Genomic DNA, 18,817 nt, shown 5'->3' with positions numbered 1-18,817 from the left:
GCCCTTATAATTTTGGTACATGCACTATTGTAAGTCTTGAAAGTAATTTTTAGCATTGCTTGTTTCAACGATTAAATATATTCTGACATGTCGTCTTTTTGGCACATGTCGGTAGCACGATCGTTTGGTAACCGAACAGTTGGCGGTTGAACTTCTGGCATTGACGATTGTTTTTAATTTTAATGGAAATAGTATTAAAAACCAGCAAATGTCTTGTTGTCATGCTCGTTTCACAGATTAAATAGTCTGATATCTTGTCTCTGTGGTGCAATCGGTTAGTGCGTTCGGCTGTTAATCGAAAGGTTGGTGGTTCAAGCCCACCCAGGGACGAGTCCTTATAATTTTGGTACATGCACTGTTGTAAGTCTTGAAATTAATTTTTAGCGTTGCTCGTTTCAGCGATTAAATATATTCTGACATTTAGTCTTTTTGGCACATGTCGGTAGCACGATCGTTTGGTAACCGAACAGTTGGTAGTTGAATTTCTGCCATTGACGATTGTTTTTAATTTTAATAGAAATAGTATTAAAAACCAGCAAATGATTTGTGGTCATGCTCGTTTCACAGATTAAATAGTCTGAGATCTTGTCTCTGTGGCGCAATCGGTTAGCGCGTTCGGCTGTTAACCGAAAGGTTGGTGGTTCAAGCCCACCCAGGGATGAGCCCTTATAACTTTGGCACAGTCACTATGATAACTCTTGAAAATAAATTTTAGTATTGCTCATTTCACAGATTAAATATATTCTGACATCTCGTTTTTTTGGCGCTTGTCGGTAGCACGATCGTTTGCTAACCGAACAGTTGGTAGTTGAATTTCTGCCATTGACGATTGTTTTTAATTTTAATAGAAATAGTATTAAAAACCAGCAAATGATTTGTTGTCACGCTCGTTTCACAGATTAAATAGTCTGATATCTTGTCTCTGTGGCGCAATCGGTTAGCGCGTTCGGCTGTTAACCGAAAGATTGGTGGTTCAAGCCCACCCAGGGACGAGTCCTTATAATTTTTGTACATGCACTATTGTAAGTCTTGAAAATAATTTTTAGCATTGCTCGTTTCAACGATTAAATATATTCTGACAGTCTTTATGGCACATGTCGGTAGCACGATCGTTTGGTAACCGAACAGTTGGTGGTCGAAATTCTGGCATTGACGATTGTTTTTAATTTTAATAGAAATAGTATTAAAAACCAGCAAATGATTTGTTGTCATGCTCGTTTCACAGATTAAATAGTCTGATATCTTGTCTCTGTGGTGCAATCGGTTAGCGCGTTCGGCTGTTAACCGAAAGGTTGGTGGTTCAAGCCCACCCAGGGACGAGTCCTTATAATTTTCGTACATGCACTATTGTAAGTCTTGAAAATAATTTTTAGCATTGCTCGTTTCAACGATTAAATATATTCTGACAGTCTTTTTGGCACATGTCGGTAGCACGATCGTTTGGTAACCGAACAGTTGGTGGTTGAACTTCTGGCATTGACGATTGTTTTTAATTTTAATAGAAATAGTATTAAAAACCAGCAAATGCTTTGTTGTCACGCTCGTTTAACAGATTAAATAGTCTGATATCTTGTCTCTGTGGCGCAATCGGTTAGCGCGTTCGGCTGTTAACCGAAAGGTTGGTGGTTCAAGCCCACCCAGGGACGAGCACTTATAATTTTGGCACAGTCACTATGATAACTCTTGAAAATAAATTCTAGTATTGCTCATTTCACAGATTAAATATATTCTGACATCTCGTTTTTTTGGCGCTTGTCGGTAGCACGATCGTTTGCTAACCGAACAGTTGGTAGTTGAATTTCTGCCATTGACGATTGTTTTTAATTTTAATAGAAAAAGTATTAAAAACCAGCAAATGATTTGTGGTCATGCTCGTTTCACAGATTAAATAGTCTGATATCTTGTCTCTGTGGTGCAATCGGTTAGTGCGTTCGGCTTTTAATCGAAAGGTTGGTGGTTCAAGCCCACCCAGGGACGAGTCCTTATAATTTTGGTACATGCACTATTGTAAGTCTTGAAAATAATTTTTAGCGTTGCTCGTTTCAGCGATTAAATATATTCTGACATCTCGTCTTTTTGGCGCATGTCGGTAGCACGATCGTTTGCTAACCGAACAGCTGGTAGTTGAATTTCTGCTATTGACGATTGTTTTTAATTTTAATAGAAGCAGTATTAAAAACCAGCAAATGATTTGTTGTCATGCTCGTTTCACAGATTAAATAGTCTGATATCTTGTCTCGGTGGTGCAATCGGTTAGCGCGTTCGGCTGTTAACCTAAAGGTTGGTGGTTCAAGCCCACCCAGGGATGAGCCCTTATAATTTTGGCACAGTCACTATGATAACTCTTGAAAATAAATTTTAGTATTGCTCATTCCACAGATTAAATATATTCTGACATCTCGTTTTTTTGGCGCTTGTCGGTAGCACGATCGTTTGCTAACCGAACAGTTGGTAGTTGAATTTCTGCCATTGACGATTGTTTTTAATTTTAATAGAAATAGTATTAAAAACCAGCAAATGATTTGTTGTCACGCTCGTTTCACAGATTAAATAGTCTGATATCTTGTCTCTGTGGCGCAATCGGTTAGCGCGTTCGGCTGTTAACCGAAAGATTGGTGGTTCAAGCCCACCCAGGGACGAGTCCTTATAATTTTCGTACATGCACTATTGTAAGTCTTGAAAATAATTTTTAGCATTGCTCGTTTCAACGATTAAATATATTCTGACAGTCTTTTTGGCACATGTCGGTAGCACGATCGTATGGTAACCGAACAGTTGGTGGTTGAAATTCTGGCATTGACGATTGTTTTTAATTTTAATAGAAATAGTATTAAAAACCAGCAAATGATTTGTTGTCACGCTCGTTTCACAGATTAAATAGTCTGATATCTTGTCTCTGTGGCGCAATCGGTTAGCGCGTTCGGCTGTTAACCGAAAGCTTGGTGGTTCAAGCCCACCCAGGGATGAGCCCTTATAATTTTGGCACAGTCACTATGATAACTCTTGAAAATAAATTTTAGTATTGCTCACTTCACAGAATAAATATATTCTGACATCTCGTCTTTTTGGCGCATGTCGGTAGCATGATCGTTTGCTAACCGAACAGTTGGTAGTTGAATTTCCGCCATTAACGATTGTTTTTAATTTTAATAGAAGCAGTATTAAAAACCAGCACATGATTTGTTGTCACGCTCGTTTCACAGATTCAATCGTCTGATATGATGTCTCTGTCACTAAATCGGTTAATGCATTCGGCTGTTAATCGAAAAGTTGGTGGTTCAAGCACACCCAGTGACGAGCCCTAATAATTTTGGCACACTCAGTATTATAACTCTTGAAATTAAAACTTTGTCATGCTCGTTTAACAGATTAGGTATTCTGCCATGTTATCTTTGGGGTGCATGGCGGTAGCACGTTCGGTTGGTGACCGAACAGTTGGTGGTTGAAATTCTGGAATCGATGATTGTTTTTAATTTTAATAGAAATAGTATTTAAAACCAGCAAATGTCTTGTTGTCATGCTCGTTTCACAGATTAAATAGTCTGATATCTTGTCTCTGTGGTGCAATCGGTTAGTGCGTTCGGCTGTTAATCGAAAGGTGCTGGTTCAAGCCCACCCAGGGACGAGTCCTTATAATTTTTGTACATGCACTATTGTAAGTCTTGAAAATAATTTTTAGCGTTGCTCGTTTCAGCGATTAAATATATTCTGACATCTCGTCTTTTTGGCGCATGTCGGTAGCACGATCGTTTGCTAACCGAACAGCTGTTAGTTGAATTTCTGCTATTGACGATTGTTTTTAATTTTAATAGAAGCAGTATTAAAAACCAGCAAATGATTTGTTGTCATGCTCGTTCCACAGATTAAATAGTTTGATATCTTGTCTCTGTGGTGCATTCGGTTAGCGTGTTCGGCTGTTAACCGAAAGGTTGGTGGTTCAAGCCCACCCAGGGATGAACCCTTATAATTTTGGCACAATCACTAAGAAAACTCTTGAAAACAAATTTTATTGTTGCTCATTTCACAGATTAAATATATTCTGCCATGTTATTTTTGTGGTGCATGGCGGTAGCACGTTCGGTTGGTAACCGAACAGTTGGTGGTTGAACTTCTGGCATTGATGATTGTTTTTAATTTTAATAGAAATAGTATTAAAAACCAGCAAATGATTTGTTGTCATGCTCGTTTCACAGATTAAATAGTCTGATATCTTGTCTCTGTGGTGCAATCGGTGAGTGCGTTCGGCTGTTAACCGAAAGGTTGGTGGTTCAAGCCTACCCAGGGATGAGCCCTTATAATTTTGGTACATGCACTATTGTAAGTCTTGAAAGTAATTTTTAGCATTGCTTGTTTCAACGATTAAATATATTCTGACATGTCGTCTTTTTGGCACATGTCGGTAGCACGATCGTTTGGTAACCGAACAGTTGGCGGTTGAACTTCTGGCATTGACGATTGTTTTTAATTTTAATGGAAATAGTATTAAAAACCAGCAAATGTCTTGTTGTCATGCTCGTTTCACAGATTAAATAGTCTGATATCTTGTCTCTGTGGTGCAATCGGTTAGTGCGTTCGGCTGTTAATCGAAAGGTTGGTGGTTCAAGCCCACCCAGGGACGAGTCCTTATAATTTTGGTACATGCACTGTTGTAAGTCTTGAAATTAATTTTTAGCGTTGCTCGTTTCAGCGATTAAATATATTCTGACATTTAGTCTTTTTGGCACATGTCGGTAGCACGATCGTTTGGTAACCGAACAGTTGGTAGTTGAACTTCTGGCATTGATGATTGTTTGTATTTTTAATGGAAATACTATTAAAAACTAGCAAATGATTTGTTGTCACGCTCGTTTCACAGATTAAATAGTCTGATATCTTGTCTCTGTGGTGCAATCGGTTAGTGCGTTCGGCTGTTAATCGAAAGGTTGGTGGTTCAAGCCCACCCAGGGACGAGTCCTTATAATTTTCGTACATGCACTTTTGTAAGTCTTGAAAATAATTTTTAGCATTGCTCGTTTCAACGATTAAATATATTCTGACAGTCTTTTTGGCACATGTCGGTAGCACGATCGTTTGGTAACCGAACAGTTGGTGGTTGAACTTCTGGCATTGACGATTGTTTTTAATTTTAATGGAAATAGTATTAAAAACCAGCAAATGATTTGTTGTCATGCTCGTTTCACAGATTCAATCGTCTGATATGATGTCTCTGTCACTAAATCGGTTAATGCATTCGGCTGTTAATCGAAAAGTTGGTGGTTCAAGCACACCCAGTGACGAGCCCTAATAATTTTGGCACACTCAGTATTATAACTCTTGAAATTAAAACTTTGTCATGCTCGTTTAACAGATTAGGTATTCTGCCATGTTATCTTTGGGGTGCATGGCGGTAGCACGTTCGGTTGGTGACCGAACAGTTGGTAGTTGAATTTCTGCCATTGACGATTGTTTTTAATTTTAATAGAAATAGTATTAAAAACCAGCAAATGATTTGTTGTCACGCTCGTTTCACAGATTAAATAGTCTGATATCTTGTCTCTGTGGCGCAATCGGTTAGCGCGTTCGGCTGTTAACCGAAAGATTGGTGGTTCAAGCCCACCCAGGGACGAGTCCTTATAATTTTCGTACATGCACTATTGTAAGTCTTGAAAATAATTTTTAGCATTGCTCGTTTCAACGATTAAATATATTCTGACAGTCTTTTTGGCACATGTCGGTAGCACGATCGTTTGCTAACCGAACAGTTGGTAGTTGAATTTCCGCCATTAACGATTGTTTTTAATTTTAATAGAAGCAGTATTAAAAACCAGCACATGATTTGTTGTCATGCTCGTTTCACAGATTCAATCGTCTGATATGATGTCTCTGTCACTAAATCGGTTAATGCATTCGGCTGTTAATCGAAAAGTTGGTGGTTCAAGCGCACCCAGTGACGAGCCCTAATATTTTTGGCGCAGTCAGTATTATAACTCTTGAAATTAAAACTTTGTCATGCTCGTTTAACAGATTAGGTATTCTGCCATGTTATCTTTGGGGTGCATGGCGGTAGCACGTTCGGTTGGTGACCGAACAGTTGGTGGTTGAAATTCTGGAATTGATGATTGTTTTTAATTTTAATAGAAATAGTATTTAAAACCAGCAAATGTCTTGTTGTCATGCTCGTTTCACAGATTAAATAGTCTGATATCTTGTCTCTGTGGTGCAATCGGTTAGTGCGTTCGGCTGTTAATCGAAAGGTTGGTGGTTCAAGCCCACCCAGGGACGAGTCCTTATAATTTTGGTACATGCACTATTGTAAGTCTTGAAAATAATTTTTAGCGTTGCTCGTTTCAGCGATTAAATATATTCTTACATTTCGTCTTTTTGGCACATGTCGGTAGCACGATCGTTTGCTAACCGAACAGTTGGTGGTTGAACTTCTGGCATTGACGATTGTTTTTAATTTTAATAGAAATAGTATTAAAAACCAGCAAATGCTTTGTTGTCACGCTCGTTTAACAGATTAAATAGTCTGATATCTTGTCTCTGTGGCGCAATCGGTTAGCGCGTTCGGCTGTTAACCGAAAGGTTGGTGGTTCAAGCCCACCCAGGGACGAGCACTTATAATTTTGGCACAGTCACTATGATAACTCTTGAAAATAAATTCTAGTATTGCTCATTTCACAGATTAAATATATTCTGACATCTCGTTTTTTTGGCGCTTGTCGGTAGCACGATCGTTTGCTAACCGAACAGTTGGTAGTTGAATTTCTGCCATTGACGATTGTTTTTAATTTTAATAGAAAAAGTATTAAAAACCAGCAAATGATTTGTGGTCATGCTCGTTTCACAGATTAAATAGTCTGATATCTTGTCTCTGTGGTGCAATCGGTTAGTGCGTTCGGCTTTTAATCGAAAGGTTGGTGGTTCAAGCCCACCCAGGGACGAGTCCTTATAATTTTGGTACATGCACTATTGTAAGTCTTGAAAATAATTTTTAGCGTTGCTCGTTTCAGCGATTAAATATATTCTGACATCTCGTCTTTTTGGCGCATGTCGGTAGCACGATCGTTTGCTAACCGAACAGCTGGTAGTTGAATTTCTGCTATTGACGATTGTTTTTAATTTTAATAGAAGCAGTATTAAAAACCAGCAAATGATTTGTTGTCATGCTCGTTTCACAGATTAAATAGTCTGATATCTTGTCTCGGTGGTGCAATCGGTTAGCGCGTTCGGCTGTTAACCTAAAGGTTGGTGGTTCAAGCCCACCCAGGGATGAGCCCTTATAATTTTGGCACAGTCACTATGATAACTCTTAAAAATAAATTTTAGTATTGCTCATTCCACAGATTAAATATATTCTGACATCTCGTTTTTTTGGCGCTTGTCGGTAGCACGATCGTTTGCTAACCGAACAGTTGGTAGTTGAATTTCTGCCATTGACGATTGTTTTTAATTTTAATAGAAATAGTATTAAAAACCAGCAAATGATTTGTTGTCACGCTCGTTTCACAGATTAAATAGTCTGATATCTTGTCTCTGTGGCGCAATCGGTTAGCGCGTTCGGCTGTTAACCGAAAGATTGGTGGTTCAAGCCCACCCAGGGACGAGTCCTTATAATTTTCGTACATGCACTATTGTAAGTCTTGAAAATAATTTTTAGCATTGCTCGTTTCAACGATTAAATATATTCTGACAGTCTTTTTGGCACATGTCGGTAGCACGATCGTTTGGTAACCGAACAGTTGGTGGTTGAAATTCTGGCATTGACGATTGTTTTTAATTTTAATAGAAATAGTATTAAAAACCAGCAAATGATTTGTTGTCACGCTCGTTTCACAGATTAAATAGTCTGATATCTTGTCTCTGTGGCGCAATCGGTTAGCGCGTTCGGCTGTTAACCGAAAGGTTGGTGGTTCAAGCCCACCCAGGGATGAGCCCTTATAATTTTGGCACAGTCACTATGATAACTCTTGAAAATAAATTTTAGTATTGCTCATTTCACAGAATAAATATATTCTGACATCTCGTCTTTTTGGCGCCTGTCGGTAGCACGATCGTTTGCTAACCGAACAGTTGGTAGTTGAATTTCCGCCATTAACGATTGTTTTTAATTTTAATAGAAGCAGTATTAAAAACCAGCACATGATTTGTTGTCACGCTCGTTTCACAGATTCAATCGTCTGATATGATGTCTCTGTCACTAAATCGGTTAATGCATTCGGCTGTTAATCAAAAAGTTGGTGGTTCAAGCACACCCAGTGACGAGCCCTAATAATTTTGGCACACTCAGTATTATAACTCTTGAAATTAAAACTTTGTCATGCTCGTTTAACAGATTAGGTATTCTGCCATGTTATCTTTGGGGTGCATGGCGGTAGCACGTTCGGTTGGTGACCGAACAGTTGGTGGTTGAAATTCTGGAATCGATGATTGTTTTTAATTTTAATAGAAATAGTATTTAAAACCAGCAAATGTCTTGTTGTCATGCTCGTTTCACAGATTAAATAGTCTGATATCTTGTCTCTGTGGTGCAATCGGTTAGTGCGTTCGGCTGTTAATCGAAAGGTTGGTGGTTCAAGCCCACCCAGGGACGAGTCCTTATAATTTTTGTACATGCACTATTGTAAGTCTTGAAAATAATTTTTAGCGTTGCTCGTTTCAGCGATTAAATATATTCTGACATCTCGTCTTTTTGGCGCATGTCGGTAGCACGATCGTTTGCTAACCGAACAGCTGTTAGTTGAATTTCTGCTATTGACGATTGTTTTTAATTTTAATAGAAGCAGTATTAAAAACCAGCAAATGATTTGTTGTCATGCTCGTTTCACAGATTAAATAGTTTGATATCTTGTCTCTGTGGTGCATTCGGTTAGTGTGTTCGGCTGTTAACCGAAAGGTTGGTGGTTCAAGCCCACCCAGGGATGAACCCTTATAATTTTGGCACAATCACTAAGAAAACTCTTGAAAACAAATTTTATTGTTGCTCATTTCACAGATTAAATATATTCTGCCATGTTATTTTTGTGGTGCATGGCGGTAGCACGTTCGGTTGGTAACCGAACAGTTGGTGGTTGAACTTCTGGCATTGATGATTGTTTTTAATTTTAATAGAAATAGTATTAAAAACCAGCAAATGATTTGTTGTCATGCTCGTTTCACAGATTAAATAGTCTGATATCTTGTCTCTGTGGTGCAATCGGTTAGTGCGTTCGGCTGTTAACCGAAAGGTTGGTGGTTCAAGCCTACCCAGGGACGAGCCCTTATAATTTTGGTACATGCACTATTGTAAGTCTTGAAAGTAATTTTTAGCATTGCTTGTTTCAACGATTAAATATATTCTGACATGTCGTCTTTTTGGCACATGTCGGTAGCACGATCGTTTGGTAACCGAACAGTTGGTGGTTGAACTTCTGGCATTGACGATTGTTTTTAATTTTAATGGAAATAGTATTAAAAACCAGCAAATGTCTTGTTGTCATGCTCGTTTCACAGATTAAATAGTCTGATATCTTGTCTCTGTGGTGCAATCGGTTAGTGCGTTCGGCTGTTAATCGAAAGGTTGGTGGTTCAAGCCCACCCAGGGACGAGTCCTTATAATTTTGGTACATGCACTGTTGTAAGTCTTGAAATTAATTTTTAGCGTTGCTCGTTTCAGCGATTAAATATATTCTGACATTTAGTCTTTTTGGCACATGTCGGTAGCACGATCGTTTGGTAACCGAACAGTTGGTGGTTGAACTTCTGGCATTGATGATTGTTTTTAATTTTAATGGAAATAGTATTAAAAACTAGCAAATGATTTGTTGTCACGCTCGTTTCACAGATTAAATAGTCTGATATCTTGTCTCTGTGGTGCAATCGGTTAGTGCGTTCGGCTGTTAATCGAAAGGTTGGTGGTTCAAGCCCACCCAGGGACGAGTCCTTATAATTTTCGTACATGCACTGTTGTAAGTCTTGAAAATAATTTTTAGCATTGCTCGTTTCAACGATTAAATATATTCTGACAGTCTTTTTGGCACATGTCGGTAGCACGATCGTTTGGTAACCGAACAGTTGGTGGTTGAACTTCTGGCATTGACGATTGTTTTTAATTTTAATGGAAATAGTATTAAAAACCAGCAAATGATTTGTTGTCATGCTCGTTTCACAGATTCAATCGTCTGATATGATGTCTCTGTCACTAAATCGGTTAATGCATTCGGCTGTTAATCGAAAAGTTGGTGGTTCAAGCACACCCAGTGACGAGCCCTAATATTTTTGGCGCAGTCAGTATTATAACTCTTGAAATTAAAACTTTGTCATGCTCGTTTAACAGATTAGGTATTCTGCCATGTTATCTTTGGGGTGCATGGCGGTAGCACGTTCGGTTGGTGACCGAACAGTTGGTGGTTGAAATTCTGGAATTGATGATTGTTTTTAAATTTAATAGAAATAGTATTTAAAACCAGCAAATGTCTTGTTGTCATGCTCGTTTCACAGATTAAATAGTCTGATATCTTGTCTCTGTGGTGCAATCGGTTAGTGCGTTCGGCTGTTAATCGAAAGGTTGGTGGTTCAAGCCCACCCAGGGACGAGTCCTTATAATTTTGGTACATGCACTATTGTAAGTCTTGAAAATAATTTTTAGCGATGCTCGTTTCAGCGATTAAATATATTCTGACATTTCGTCTTTTTGGCACATGTCGGTAGCACGATCGTTTGCTAACCGAACAGTTGGTAGTTGAATTTCTGCCATTGACGATTGTTTTTAATTTTAATAGAAATAGTATTAAAAACCAGCAAATGCTTTGTTGTCACGCTCGTTTAACAGATTAAATAGTCTGATATCTTGTCTCTGTGGCGCAATCGGTTAGCGCGTTCGGCTGTTAACCGAAAGGTTGGTGGTTCAAGCCCACCCAGGGACGAGCACTTATAATTTTAGTACATGCACTATTGTAAGTCTTGAAAATAATTTTTAGCATTGCTCGTTTCAACGATTAAATATATTCTGACATGTCGTCTTTTTGGCACATGTCGGTAGCACGATCGTTTGCTAACCGAACAGTTGGTAGTTGAATTTCCGCCATTAACGATTGTTTTTAATTTTAATAGAAGCAGTATTAAAAACCAGCACATGATTTGTTGTCATGCTCGTTTCACAGAATCAATCGTCTGATATGATGTCTCTGTCACTAAATCGGTTAATGCATTCGGCTGTTAATCGAAAAGTTGGTGGTTCAAGCACACCCAGTGACGAGCCCTAATAATTTTGGCACACTCAGTATTATAACTCTTGAAATTAAAACTTTGTCATGCTCGTTTAACAGATTAGGTATTCTGCCATGTTATCTTTGGGGTGCATGGCGGTAGCACGTTCGGTTGGTGACCGAACAGTTGGTAGTTGAATTTCTGCCATTGACGATTGTTTTTAATTTTAATAGAAATAGTATTAAAAACCAGCATATGATTTGTTGTCACGCTCGTTTCACAGATTAAATAGTCTGATATCTTGTCTCTGTGGCGCAATCGGTTAGCGCGTTCGGCTGTTAACCGAAAGATTGGTGGTTCAAGCCCACCCAGGGACGAGTCCTTATAATTTTCGTACATGCACTATTGTAAGTCTTGAAAATAATTTTTAGCATTGCTCGTTTCAACGATTAAATATATTCTGACAGTCTTTTTGGCACATGTCGGTAGCACGATCGTTTGCTAACCGAACAGTTGGTAGTTGAATTTCCGCCATTAACGATTGTTTTTAATTTTAATAGAAGCAGTATTAAAAACCAGCACATGATTTGTTGTCATGCTCGTTTCACAGATTCAATCGTCTGATATGATGTCTCTGTCACTAAATCGGTTAATGCATTCGGCTGTTAATCGAAAAGTTGGTGGTTCAAGCACACCCAGTGACGAGCCCTAATATTTTTGGCGCAGTCAGTATTATAACTCTTGAAATTAAAACTTTGTCATGCTCGTTTAACAGATTAGGTATTCTGCCATGTTATCTTTGGGGTGCATGGCGGTAGCACGTTCGGTTGGTGACCGAACAGTTGGTGGTTGAAATTCTGGAATTGATGATTGTTTTTAATTTTAATAGAAATAGTATTTAAAACCAGCAAATGTCTTGTTGTCATGCTCGTTTCACAGATTAAATAGTCTGATATCTTGTCTCTGTGGTGCAATCGGTTAGTGCGTTCGGCTGTTAATCGAAAGGTTGGTGGTTCAAGCCCACCCAGGGACGAGTCCTTATAATTTTGGTACATGCACTATTGTAAGTCTTGAAAATAATTTTTAGCGTTGCTCGTTTCAGCGATTAAATATATTCTGACATTTCGTCTTTTTGGCACATGTCGGTAGCACGATCGTTTGCTAACCGAACAGTTGGTAGTTGAATTTCTGCCATTGACGATTGTTTTTAATTTTAATAGAAATAGTATTAAAAACCAGCAAATGCTTTGTTGTCACGCTCGTTTAACAGATTAAATAGTCTGATATCTTGTCTCTGTGGCGCAATCGGTTAGCGCGTTCGGCTGTTAACCGAAAGGTTGGTGGTTCAAGCCCACCCAGGGACGAGCACTTATAATTTTGGCACAGTCACTATGATAACTCTTGAAAATAAATTCTAGTATTGCTCATTTCACAGATTAAATATATTCTGACATCTCGTTTTTTTGGCGCTTGTCGGTAGCACGATCGTTTGCTAACCGAACAGTTGGTAGTTGAATTTCTGCCATTGACGATTGTTTTTAATTTTAATAGAAAAAGTATTAAAAACCAGCAAATGATTTGTGGTCATGCTCGTTTCACAGATTAAATAGTCTGATATCTTGTCTCTGTGGTGCAATCGGTTAGTGCGTTCGGCTTTTAATCGAAAGGTTGGTGGTTCAAGCCCACCCAGGGACGAGTCCTTATAATTTTGGTACATGCACTATTGTAAGTCTTGAAAATAATTTTTAGCGTTGCTCGTTTCAGCGATTAAATATATTCTGACATCTCATCTTTTTGGCGCATGTCGGTAGCACGATCGTTTGCTAACCGAACAGCTGGTAGTTGAATTTCTGCCATTGACGATTGTTTTTAATTTTAATAGAAATAGTATTAAAAACCAGCAAATGATTTGTTGTCACGCTCGTTTCACAGATTAAATAGTCTGATATCTTGTCTCTGTGGCGCAATCGGTTAGCGCGTTCGGCTGTTAACCGAAAGATTGGTGGTTCAAGCCCACCCAGGGACGAGTCCTTATAATTTTCGTACATGCACTATTGTAAGTCTTGAAAATAATTTTTAGCATTGCTCGTTTCAACGATTAAATATATTCTGACAGTCTTTTTGGCACATGTCGGTAGCACGATCGTTTGGTAACCGAACAGTTGGTGGTTGAAATTCTGGCATTGACGATTGTTTTTAATTTTAATAGAAATAGTATTAAAAACCAGCAAATGATTTGTTGTCATGCTCGTTTCACAGATTAAATAGTCTGATATCTTGTCTCTGTGGCGCAATCGGTTAGCGCGTTCGGCTGTTAACCGAAAGGTTGGTGGTTCAAGCCCACCCAGGGATGAGCCCTTATAATTTTGGCACAGTCACTATGATAACTCTTGAAAATAAATTTTAGTATTGCTCATTTCACAGAATAAATATATTCTGACATCTCGTCTTTTTGGCGCATGTCGGTAGGACGATCGTTTGCTAACCGAACAGTTGGTAGTTGAATTTCCGCCATTAACGATTGTTTTTAATTTTAATAGAAGCAGTATTATAAACCAGCACATGATTTGTTGTCACGCTCGTTTCACAGATTCAATCGTCTGATATGATGTCTCTGTCACTAAATCGGTTAATGCATTCGGCTGTTAATCGAAAAGTTGGTGGTTCAAGCACACCCAGTGACGAGCCCTAATAATTTTGGCACACTCAGTATTATAACTCTTGAAATTAAAACTTTGTCATGCTCGTTTAACAGATTAGGTATTCTGCCATGTTATCTTTGGGGTGCATGGCGGTAGCGCGTTCGGTTGGTGACCGAACAGTTGGTGGTTGAAATTCTGGAATCGATGATTGTTTTTAATTTTAATAGAAATAGTATTTAAAACCAGCAAATGTCTTGTTGTCATGCTCGTTTCACAGATTAAATAGTCTGATATCTTGTCTCTGTGGTGCAATCGGTTAGTGCGTTCGGCTGTTAATCGAAAGGTTGGTGGTTCAAGCCCACCCAGGGACGAGTCCTTATAATTTTTGTACATGCACTATTGTAAGTCTTGAAAATAATTTTTAGCGTTGCTCGTTTCAGCGATTAAATATATTCTGACATCTCGTCTTTTTGGCGCATGTCGGTAGCACGATCGTTTGCTAACCGAACAGCTGTTAGTTGAATTTCTGCTATTGACGATCGTTTTTAATTTTAATAGAAGCAGTATTAAAAACCAGCAAATGATTTGTTGTCATGCTCGTTTCACAGATTAAATAGTTTGATATCTTGTCTCTGTGGTGCATTCGGTTAGCGTGTTCGGCTGTTAACCGAAAGGTTGGTGGTTCAAGCCCACCCAGGGACGAGCACTTATAATTTTGGCACAGTCACTATGATAACTCTTGAAAATAAATTCTAGTATTGCTCATTTCACAGATTAAATATATTCTGACATCTCGTTTTTTTGGCGCTTGTCGGTAGCACGATCGTTTGCTAACCGAACAGTTGGTAGTTGAATTTCTGCCATTGACGATTGTTTTTAATTTTAATAGAAAAAGTATTAAAAACCAGCAAATGATTTGTGGTCATGCTCGTTTCACAGATTAAATAGTCTGATATCTTGTCTCTGTGGTGCAATCGGTTAGTGCGTTCGGCTTTTAATCGAAAGGTTGGTGGTTCAAGCCCACCCAGGGACGAGTCCTTATAATTTTGGTACATGCACTATTGTAAGTCTTGAAAATAATTTTTAGCGTTGCTCGTTTCAGCGATTAAATATATTCTGACATCTCATCTTTTTGGCGCATGTCGGTAGCACGATCGTTTGCTAACCGAACAGCTGGTAGTTGAATTTCTGCTATTGACGATTGTTTTTAATTTTAATAGAAGCAGTATTAAAAACCAGCAAATGATTTGTTGTCATGCTCGTTTCACAGATTAAATAGTCTGATATCTTGTCTCGGTGGTGCAATCGGTTAGCGCGTTCGGCTGTTAACCTAAAGGTTGGTGGTTCAAGCCCACCCAGGGATGAGCCCTTATAATTTTGGCACAGTCACTATGATAACTCTTGAAAATAAATTTTAGTATTGCTCATTTCACAGATTAAATATATTCTGACATCTCGTTTTTTTGGCGCTTGTCGGTAGCACGATCGTTTGCTAACCGAACAGTTGGTAGTTGAATTTCTGCCATTGACGATTGTTTTTAATTTTAATAGAAATAGTATTAAAAACCAGCAAATGATTTGTTGTCACGCTCGTTTCACAGATTAAATAGTCTGATATCTTGTCTCTGTGGCGCAATCGGTTAGCGCGTTCGGCTGTTAACCCGAAAGATTGGTGGTTCAAGCCCACCCAGGGACGAGTCCTTATAATTTTCGTACATGCACTATTGTAAGTCTTGAAAATAATTTTTAGCATTGCTCGTTTCAACGATTAAATATATTCTGACAGTCTTTTTGGCACATGTCGGTAGCACGATCGTTTGGTAACCGAACAGTTGGTGGTTGAAATTCTGGCATTGACGATTGTTTTTAATTTTAATAGAAATAGTATTAAAAACCAGCAAATGATTTGTTGTCATGCTCGTTTCACAGATTAAATAGTCTGATATCTTGTCTCTGCGGCGCAATCGGTTAGCGCGTTCGGCTGTTAACCGAAAGGTTGGTGGTTCAAGCCCACCCAGGGATGAGCCCTTATAATTTTGGCACAGTCACTATGATAACTCTTGAAAATAAATTTTAGTATTGCTCATTTCACAGAATAAATATATTCTGACATCTCGTCTTTTTGGCGCATGTCGGTAGGACGATCGTTTGCTAACCGAACAGTTGGTAGTTGAATTTCCGCCATTAACGATTGTTTTTAATTTTAATAGAAGCAGTATTATAAACCAGCACATGATTTGTTGTCACGCTCGTTTCACAGATTCAATCGTCTGATATGATGTCTCTGTCACTAAATCGGTTAATGCATTCGGCTGTTAATCGAAAAGTTGGTGGTTCAAGCACACCCAGTGACGAGCACTAATAATTTTGGCACACTCAGTATTATAACTCTTGAAATTAAAACTTTGTCATGCTCGTTTAACAGATTAGGTATTCTGCCATGTTATCTTTGGGGTGCATGGCGGTAGCACGATCGTTTGGTAACCGAACAGTTGGTGGTTGAACTTCTGGCATTGATGATTGTTTTTAATTTTAATGGAAATAGTATTAAAAACTAGCAAATGATTTGTTGTCACGCTCGTTTCACAGATTAAATAGTCTGATATCTTGTCTCTGTGGTGCAATCGGTTAGCGCGTTCGGCTGTTAACCGAAAGGTTGGTGGTTCAAGCCCACCCAGGGACGAGTCCTTATAATTTTCGTACATGCACTATTGTAAGTCTTGAAAATAATTTTTAGCATTGCTCGTTTCAACGATTAAATATATTCTGACAGTCTTTTTGGCACATGTCGGTAGCACGATCGTTTGGTAACCGAACAGTTGGTGGTTGAACTTCTGGCATTGACGATTGTTTTTAATTTTAAGGGAAATAGTATTAAAAACCAGCAAATGATTTGTTGTCATGCTCGTTTCACAGATTCAATCGTCTGATATGATGTCTCTGTCACTAAATCGGTTAATGCATTCGGCTGTTAATCGAAAAGTTGGTGGTTCAAGCACACCCAGTGACGAGCCCTAATTTTTTTGGCGCAGTCAGTATTATAACTCTTGAAATTAAAACTTTGTCATGCTCGTTTAACAGATTAGGTATTCTGCCATGTTATCTTTGGGGTGCATGGCGGTAGCACGTTCGGTTGGTGACCGAACAGTTGGTGGTTGAAATTCTGGAATTGATGATTGTTTTTAATTTTAATAGAAATAGTATTTAAAACCAGCAAATGTCTTGTTGTCATGCTCGTTTCACAGATTAAATAGTCTGATATCTTGTCTCTGTGGTGCAATCGGTTAGTGCGTTCGGCTGTTAATCGAAAGGTTGGTGGTTCAAGCCCACCCAGGGACGAGTCCTTATAATTTTGGTACATGCACTATTGTAAGTCTTGAAAATAATTTTTAGCGTTGCTCGTTTCAGCGATTAAATATATTCTGACATTTGGTCTTTTTGGCACATGTCGGTAGCACGATCGTGTGCTAACCGAACAGTTGGTAGTTGAATTTCTGCCATTGACGATTGTTTTTAATTTTAATAGAAATAGTATTAAAAACCAGCAAATGCTTTGTTGTCTTGCTCGTTTAACAGATTAAATAGTCTGATATCTTGTCTCTGTGGCGCAATCGGTTAGCGCGTTCGGCTGCTAACCGAAAGGTTGGTGGTTCAAGCACACCCAGGGACGAGCACTTATAATTTTGGCACAGTCACTATGATAACTCTTGAAAATAAGTTCTAGTATTGCTCATTTCACAGATTAAATATATTCTGACATCTCGTTTTTTTGGCGCTTGTCGGTAGCACGATCGTTTGCTAACCGAACAGTTGGTAGTTGAATTTCTGCCATTGACGATTGTTTTTAATTTTAATAGAAAAAGTATTAAAAACCAGCAAATGATTTGTTGTCATGCTCGTTTCACAGATTAAATAGTCTGATATCTTGTCTCTGTGGCGCAATCGGTTAGCGCGTTCGGCTGTTAACCGAAAGGTTGGTGGTTCAAGCCCACCCAGGGATGAGCCCTTATAATTTTGGCACAGTCACTATGATAACTCTTGAAAATAAATTTTAGTATTGCTCATTTCACAGATTAAATATATTCTGACATCTCGTTTTTTTGGCGCTTGTCGGTAGCACGATCGTTTGCTAACCGAACAGTTGGTAGTTGAATTTCTGCCATTGACGATTGTTTTTAATTTTAATAGAAATAGTATTAAAAACCAGCAAATGCTTTGTTGTCACGCTCGTTTCACAGATTAAATAGTCTGATATCTTGTCTCTGTGGTGCAATCGGTTAGCGCGTTCGGCTGTTAACCGAAAGATTGGTGGTTCAAGCCCACCCAGGGACGAGTCCTTATAATTTTCGTACATGCACTATTGTAAGTCTTGAAAATAATTTTTAGCATTGCTCGTTTCAACGATTAAATATATTCTGACAGTCTTTTTGGCACATGTCGGTAGCACGATCGTTTGGTAACCGAACAGTCGGTGGTTGAATTTCTGGCATTGACGATTGTTTTTAATTTTAATGGAAATAGTATTAAAAACCAGCAAATGATTTGTTGTCATGCTCGTTTAACAGATTAAATCATCTGATATCTTGTCTCTGTGGTGCAATCGGTTAGCGCGTTCGGCTGTTAACCGCAAGGTTGGTGGTTCAAGCCCACCCAGGGATGAGCCCTTATAATATTGGCACAGTCACTATGATAACTCTTGAAAATAAATTTTAGTATTGCTCATTTCACAGAATAAATATATTCTGACATCTCGTCTTTTTGGCGCATGTCGGTAGCACGATCGTTTGCTAACCGAACAGTTGGTAGTTGAATTTCCGCCATTAACGATTGTTTTTAATTTTAATAGAAGCAGTATTAAAAACCAGCACATGATTTGTTGTCATGCTCGTTTCACAGATTCAATCGTCTGATATGATGTCTCTGTCACTAAATCGGTTAATGCATTCGGCTGTTAATCAAAAAGTTGGTGGTTCAAGCACACCCAGTGACGAGCCCTAATAATTTTGGCA

At 38.6% G+C, this 18,817-nt stretch overlaps 15 non-coding genes across 15 annotated transcripts; all 15 read left to right on the top strand.

Moving 5' to 3' along the window:
* Window positions 1–587: 587 nt before the first annotated feature.
* Window positions 588–661, top strand: Trnan-guu (transfer RNA asparagine (anticodon GUU)). The gene has a single exon. It is a non-coding gene; the product is annotated as a tRNA-Asn (tRNA).
* A 257-nt stretch (window positions 662–918) lies between these two features.
* On the top strand, window positions 919–992 carry Trnan-guu (transfer RNA asparagine (anticodon GUU)). The gene has a single exon. It is a non-coding gene; the product is annotated as a tRNA-Asn (tRNA).
* A 580-nt stretch (window positions 993–1,572) lies between these two features.
* On the top strand, window positions 1,573–1,646 carry Trnan-guu (transfer RNA asparagine (anticodon GUU)). Its single transcript has one exon. It is a non-coding gene; the product is annotated as a tRNA-Asn (tRNA).
* Window positions 1,647–2,565: 919 nt separating this feature from the next.
* Trnan-guu (transfer RNA asparagine (anticodon GUU)) lies at window positions 2,566–2,639 on the top strand. Its single transcript has one exon. It is a non-coding gene; the product is annotated as a tRNA-Asn (tRNA).
* A 2,892-nt stretch (window positions 2,640–5,531) lies between these two features.
* Trnan-guu (transfer RNA asparagine (anticodon GUU)) lies at window positions 5,532–5,605 on the top strand. Its single transcript has one exon. It is a non-coding gene; the product is annotated as a tRNA-Asn (tRNA).
* Window positions 5,606–6,518: 913 nt separating this feature from the next.
* Window positions 6,519–6,592, top strand: Trnan-guu (transfer RNA asparagine (anticodon GUU)). The gene has a single exon. It is a non-coding gene; the product is annotated as a tRNA-Asn (tRNA).
* A 919-nt stretch (window positions 6,593–7,511) lies between these two features.
* Trnan-guu (transfer RNA asparagine (anticodon GUU)) lies at window positions 7,512–7,585 on the top strand. Its single transcript has one exon. It is a non-coding gene; the product is annotated as a tRNA-Asn (tRNA).
* A 253-nt stretch (window positions 7,586–7,838) lies between these two features.
* Window positions 7,839–7,912, top strand: Trnan-guu (transfer RNA asparagine (anticodon GUU)). Its single transcript has one exon. It is a non-coding gene; the product is annotated as a tRNA-Asn (tRNA).
* A 2,897-nt stretch (window positions 7,913–10,809) lies between these two features.
* On the top strand, window positions 10,810–10,883 carry Trnan-guu (transfer RNA asparagine (anticodon GUU)). The gene has a single exon. It is a non-coding gene; the product is annotated as a tRNA-Asn (tRNA).
* Window positions 10,884–11,469: 586 nt separating this feature from the next.
* Trnan-guu (transfer RNA asparagine (anticodon GUU)) lies at window positions 11,470–11,543 on the top strand. The gene has a single exon. It is a non-coding gene; the product is annotated as a tRNA-Asn (tRNA).
* A 913-nt stretch (window positions 11,544–12,456) lies between these two features.
* Window positions 12,457–12,530, top strand: Trnan-guu (transfer RNA asparagine (anticodon GUU)). Its single transcript has one exon. It is a non-coding gene; the product is annotated as a tRNA-Asn (tRNA).
* A 588-nt stretch (window positions 12,531–13,118) lies between these two features.
* On the top strand, window positions 13,119–13,192 carry Trnan-guu (transfer RNA asparagine (anticodon GUU)). The gene has a single exon. It is a non-coding gene; the product is annotated as a tRNA-Asn (tRNA).
* A 253-nt stretch (window positions 13,193–13,445) lies between these two features.
* Window positions 13,446–13,519, top strand: Trnan-guu (transfer RNA asparagine (anticodon GUU)). Its single transcript has one exon. It is a non-coding gene; the product is annotated as a tRNA-Asn (tRNA).
* Window positions 13,520–17,404: 3,885 nt separating this feature from the next.
* Trnas-gcu (transfer RNA serine (anticodon GCU)) lies at window positions 17,405–17,478 on the top strand. The gene has a single exon. It is a non-coding gene; the product is annotated as a tRNA-Ser (tRNA).
* A 257-nt stretch (window positions 17,479–17,735) lies between these two features.
* Window positions 17,736–17,809, top strand: Trnan-guu (transfer RNA asparagine (anticodon GUU)). Its single transcript has one exon. It is a non-coding gene; the product is annotated as a tRNA-Asn (tRNA).
* The last annotated feature ends 1,008 nt before the right edge of the window (window positions 17,810–18,817 follow it).

The sequence above is a fragment of the Watersipora subatra genome, chromosome 8, assembly GCF_963576615.1.
Source record: "Watersipora subatra chromosome 8, tzWatSuba1.1, whole genome shotgun sequence".
Classification (NCBI taxonomy): domain Eukaryota; kingdom Metazoa; phylum Bryozoa; class Gymnolaemata; order Cheilostomatida; family Watersiporidae; genus Watersipora; species Watersipora subatra.
Note: the sequence above shows the minus strand (reverse complement) of the source record. Positions and strands in the feature narration are given on the sequence as shown.